This window comes from Pteropus alecto, unplaced genomic scaffold (genome assembly GCF_000325575.1).
Source record: "Pteropus alecto unplaced genomic scaffold, ASM32557v1 scaffold21, whole genome shotgun sequence".
In the NCBI taxonomy this organism is placed as follows: Eukaryota; Metazoa; Chordata; class Mammalia; order Chiroptera; family Pteropodidae; genus Pteropus; species Pteropus alecto.
Window position 1 is genome coordinate 7,404,899 of NW_006436282.1, and position 6,528 is coordinate 7,411,426.

Below are 6,528 nucleotides of genomic sequence, written 5' to 3' on the forward strand. Positions count from 1 at the left end.
TCTTTTGCTTCTCCATATAAACTTTAGAATCAGTTTGTTGATATTTGTAAAATGACTTTCCAAGATTTGGATTGCAGTTGTGTTGAATCTATAGATCAAGTTGGGAACAGCTACATCTTGAAAATACTGTTTTCCTTTCCATTAACATGGAATCTCTCTCCATTTATTTAGTTGTTCTTTGATTTCTTTCATTGAAGTTTGTGATTTTTCTCATATAGATTTTGTGCATATTTTGTTAGTTTTATATCTAAGTATTTCTTTTTTTGGATGCTAACGTAAACGATATCGTGCTTTTAATTTTGAATTCTATTTGTTCATTGCTGGCATGCAGGAAAATGATTGACTTTTGTATATTAACATTATATCCTGTAACCTTGCTATAGTCACTTATTAGTTCCAGACAGTTTTTAGTAGATTCTTTCACATTTTCTACATAGATGATCACATCAACTGTGAACAAAGAGTTTTATTTCTTCTGAATCTCTACACCTATTTTTTCCCCCAAAGAGTGATGAGAGATGGCATCCTTGCCTTATTCCTGATCTTAGCAGAAAAGGTTTTTTTCTCACCTAGTATGATATTAACTGTAGGTTTTTGCAGATGTACTTCATCAAGTTGGGGAAATCCTCCTTTATCCCTAGTTTGCTGAGTTTTTATCATGAATAGGTATTGGATTTTGTCAAATATTTTTTCTGCCTCTATTGATATAGTCATGTGATTTTTATTTTTTAGTCTGTCAATATGATTTGATTTGATTTGATTTTCAAATGTTGATCCAGGCTTGCATACCTGGGATAAATTCCACTTGGTTGTGAAGTATAATATACACTATTGGATTAGTTTTACTAATATTTTAGTGACAATTTTTGCATCTATGTTCATCAGAGTCATTGGTCTATAGTTTTCTTATGTCTTTGTCTAGTTTAGGTATAAATGTAATGCTGGTCTCATAAAATGAGTTAGAAAGTATTTCTTCTGCTTCTATCCTCTGAAAGAAATTGTAAAAAAATTGGTATAATTTCCTTCCAAAATGTTTGGTAGGATCTACCAGTGAATCCATATGGGCCCAGTGTTTGCCGTTTTAAATAGTTATTTATTATTTACTTAATTTCTTTTATAGATATAGGCTTATTAAGATTGTTTCTTCTTGTGTGAGTTTTGGCAAGTCGTTTGTTCAAGGTCTGTTTCATCTAGATATTAAATTTGTGAGTGATTCATAGTATTCCTTTATTATCTTTGTAAAGTCCTTGGGATCTGTAGTGATATCCTCAATGCCATTTTTGATATTAGTAATTTGTGCCCTCTTTTTTTTCAGTTGTCTTGGCTAGAGGCTTATTGATTCTATTGATCTTTTCGAAAAACTGGCTTTTGCTTTCATTGATTTTCTCTATTGATTTCCTTCTTGTTTTCGATTTTATTGATTTCTGTTCTAATTCTTATTTTATTTTTTTCCTCTGCTTAGTTTGGACTTAATTTGATCTTCTTATTCTAGTTTTCCCAGGTAGAAACTTAGATTATGTCAGATCTTTCTTTTTTCTAATATGTGCATTCAACACTACAAATTTTTAAGCACTGCTTTCATGGCATCCCACGAAAGTTGATACATTGTTTTCATTTTCATTTAGTCGAAAATATATTTAAATTTCTCGAGATTTATTCTTTGACCCACATGTTCTTTAGAGATGTATTGCTTAATCTCCATGTATTTAGAGATTTTCTAATTATCTGTTATTTCTAGTTTAATTTCATTGTGGTCTGAGTGCAGACATTGCATGATTTCTATTCTTTTAAATTTGTTAATGTGTGTTTTATGTCCCAAAAAGTGGTCTAACTTGGATAACGTTCCATGTAAGCCTGAAAATGTGTGTTCTGCTGTTGCTGGATCGTCTGTAAATGTCAACTATATCCAGTTGGTTGATAAGTGTTTTTGAGTTCAACTATCTCCTTATGGATTCTGCCTGCTGGACTTGTCCATTTCTGACAGAGCTGTGTTGAAGTCTCCAACTATGACAATGGATTCAACTATTTTTCCTTGAAGTTCCATCACATTTTGCCTCACACAGTTTGTGCTCTATTGTTAGGCGAATACCCATTAACAATTACTATGTCTTCTTGCAGAATTGACCCATTTATTATTATGTAATGTCTGCTTTATCCATGATAACATTATTTAATGTCTACTGTCCGAAATTATTATAGCTACTCTTGTTTTCCTTTCATTAGTATATTTTCTTCATCCATTCAGTTTTAATGTGTCTTAATATTTGAAGTGAGATTCTTGTAGACAACATATAGCTGGGTCTTATTTTTTAATGCACTCTGACAATATCTGTCTTTTAACTGGTACTTTTAGACCATTGACATTCAAAGTGATTACTTATATAGTTGAAATAACATATACCACACTTGTTAGTGTTTCTATTTGATATCCTTATTCTTTGTTCCTATTTTTGTCTTCCACTTTTTTCCTTTATTGATTTTAGCTTAACATTTTGAGTCCATTTCCTCTTTTCTTACCATACTGATTTATTTTTTTTACTTTTTTTGAGTGATTGTTTGCAATACACTTTAAAAAATTAACCCAAATCCACATTCAAATAACACTATACTACTTCATGCATGGTGTGAGTACCTCCTAACAAAATTATGCTAACTCCTTCCTCCTGTCCCTTGTATTATCGATATCATTCATTTCACTTACAAGCATAATCATATATAATATATAAATACACATATATGTGTGTGTGTGTGTGTGTTTGAACACAGTTATCTGTTAGATCAGTTATGAAAAAAAGTAAGGTTTTTTCTTCACCATTCCATCTTCAATGCTCTTCATTTCTTGATGTAGATACAAGTTCTTAAAGAATTTCTTTTAACTTTCCTTGCAAGGCAGGTCTATTGACAATAAATTCTTTCAATTTTTGAGAAATTATTTCTCCTTCGCTTTTGACAATTTTGTGGGGGACAGAATTCTAAGGTAGTGGGGTTTTTTTCTCTCAACACTTTAAATATTTCACTCCACTCTCTTCTTGTTTACATGGTTTCTAAGGAAAAGCCAAGTGTAATTCTTACCTTTAAGTTTTATATAATAGGCCTTTTGGAAGTTCCTCATTAAAGTTTCTGATAGGAGAAATTAATTCCAGGGTTTATAATTATAATAACTAATATTTAAGTAACATTCTGCCAAGAGATATACTAAATTCTCACATACATTGTATAATGCTAAATACAACCTTATGAGACAAGTCCTTAGGGTTCAGGAAATGAATTCTGAAGTCAAATTGCTTGGATTCAAATCCTGGCTCCATCAATTCCTAGTTATCTTTGACTTTGATGCCTTGGTTTTTTCATTTGTCTAAAAAAAAAAAGGAAGGAGTAATAAGTCTGCCTTACAATGTTGTAATTAGTAGTAAATGAAGTAATATGTGTAGAGCTTAGTGTGGTACCTGGCTCAATAATGTTATCTATTATTATTATTAGCTTTATCCAGGTATGAGATGCCTTCTTAAAATCTGTCTTTTTTCTTCACCTTCTTCAAAACCAAGAAAAGCTGAGATTTCCTTCAAAAGTGAATTCTACCAACCACTCTAGAGAAAAGAGACAAGCTGCTACACTGGGAAATATTAAAATGAAGTAAATGTATGGATCATTTATTTGATATTTTTTATTACATAATTTGAAATTTAAAATAAACATATAGGGTGTTTTAACAACCACTGTTATTAAAATGTAAAATAGCAAAGTTCCTGAATGACCTATTTTTGAGGAACTGGTTACAGAATAGCATTCTAACATATTCTCTGCAACCACTAAAAGAAAGTCTTAAAAATGTTTTCCATGAATTATTTTAATTGTGCTGAGCATACATTGACTTTACAATTGGAAAAGAAAAAAGAAAAAATAGAAACAAAAGATAATGAATAGTTTTTGGCAATGATGACAATGGTACTGTGGACTCCAGGGGACTTTTTTTTTTTTTTTTAAATAAAAGGAGGACCTATCTTGGTTTTATTTGTGCTTATATCTACTTTCTTCATTCAGATTCATCTTGATAGAAATGTTGTGAAATAGCCTTCAATTTTCAGGATAAGAGATGTGGTTTTGGTATAATGTTCTAGTGAGAAATAAAAAAGATTAAAAAATTATCAACTGGGAGTGGTGATGAGAGCGCATTAGGTCAGAGTCCTTCTGCAAAAGATATTCCAGCATCTCCAAATCTGATTCTCTGCCTCCATCAAGAGTCACTTGTAGCCACTTAAGACTACTCTGTTCTAGACACCTGATGAACTGGCCCTTTATTTTCCCACTTAATATCTATTGAAAACCAACTATGTGCTAGGATCCGTTATAGGTGTCGAGGACATATAAACAAATGAATAAAAATACTTGTCCTCATGAAACTTACTTTTTAGTGGTGGTGGATATTTCAAACAAAATAAGTTAATTACATAACACATTGGATGGTAATGAGTACCAAGGTAAAAAAACAAAGATGAGAAAGATAAACAGTGGTAGGAGTGGATTAGGGTGTGCAATTTTGGACAGGGAAGGCTCCATTGAAAAGGTAACGTTGAAAGACTAGAAAAATGAGTGAGCCATGCCAGCATTTGGAAAATTCCAAGAGAGGGAATGGCAAAGTTGTGAAATATTTGTTTGTGAAAGTTCAAGAAAATCCAGTGAGTGGAGGTGCGTGAGCAAAGTGAAGAATAGTATAAAGTGGAGTCAGAAAGTTTTAAGTATCTAGCTTTTATTGAGTAAAATGGGGAAATGGTGGGTTTTGAGTAAAGGAATGCCATTTCTGATTTATATATTAAAGATCACTTTGGCTGCTATGTTGAGGCCATATTGTTGACAGGATGATCATCTGGATGATGATGGGTCAAGACCACAGTGATAAGAATGGCATGTTGAAAATTGTGAGATTCTGGCTATATTTTGAAGCTAGAGCAAAACTTATTTAATAAACATGATTTATTCATTTATTGATTGGCTATGGAATGTTAAAAAAAAAGTTAATGAAAACTCCAAGGATTTGGGCCTAAACACATCAAGTATGGTGTTCCTATAAACTGATGATTGAAGACAGTGGGAATAAAGATTATGGATATGGGAACTGAGATGTTCACAAATCCAGAACTGATCATGTTAAGATGCCTATTAGACACCCACATGGAGAGGTCAAGTGAATAGATATATCTATATGCTTGTGTGTATATATGCATATACATATGAAAGAAAGACCTGGTCTGAAAAATCACCTTGGACATCCAAAGTATGGTGTTTGAAGACATAAGACTGGGTGAAGAGACTGCAGAAGTGAAAAAGTCCCAAGTGTTTTTCTTTTGTGGCACTCCAACATTAAAAAGTCACAAAGATGAAAGTGCACCAAGAGACTGAGTAGAAAAGCCAATGATGTTAAAACAAACAAACCCAACAAAGACAGTATTGCACAAGAGATAGAACAGGCATAAAAATGTTTCAGAGGAACTATGTTAACGGTTACTGTTGGGTCAAAATGAGTACTAATAATTTACATTTTAATTTAGAAACATGAAGGTCATCAATGAATTTAACAAAAGCATTTTTAGTGGGGCAGTAACGGTAAAATTTGATTAGGGTGGGTTAATAAATTTGAAAGAGAAAATCAGAATAATTCCTGCTTGGATCTTTTTTTCCCCCCCAAGTACCTACTGGGAAAGCATTCATAAATTCTAAAAACTGCAACTTTCCAAATATACATAAATGCTAACCCAAGACATCTATATTTCAATACAACTTTGCATAGTAACCACATTAAAATAAGGAACTGACAACGCAGTTTGTTGTATGATTAAATAAGCACAGTAAAGCACAATTCTAAACAAAGACATTTAAGGGGGTAATAAAAGAGCACATTATCTTTCCTGGAAGCACTGACATCTGATGTATTCCCAAGTGACAATTTACTTCTATTGCCATTGAGCAGCAGTTAATACGAAGTAATTTCTTCAAGACATACTATATTTCATGCCAAATTTAACATTCATTTTTACTTAGGAAATTCCAGGAATACTGAAGACAAAGGGGATGTTATCTGAAGTTTAAGAATCTTTAAGGATCCATACAATTATCTTCAATACTAAAAAAATGCTATTACAAATCTTAATGTAGCATATACTTAGAAATGCTTACTGTTTTTGTGAATAAAAAATGTGTATCAATTACTTGGGTATCTAAAACTATGGCCACAATGTTTCTTTACACAATCTTAAATTTGGAGGTGATTTGTACTATGTCTAGCGCAGTTCTCAACATGGGTGCGAATGGAACAATTTTGCCTATCAGGGGACATTTGGTAGCATCTAAAGTCACTTTTGATTTTCACAACCTGGGGAAGGGAGGAATGCTACTGGCCAACAGTGGTAAAATACAGGGTCACTGCCAAATATGCTAAAATGCACAGGAAAGGCCTCTACAACAAATTATCTGACTCAGAAAGTCAATAGTGGCAAGCTCTGGAGACTGAAATTATGCAAGTGACACAGGAGC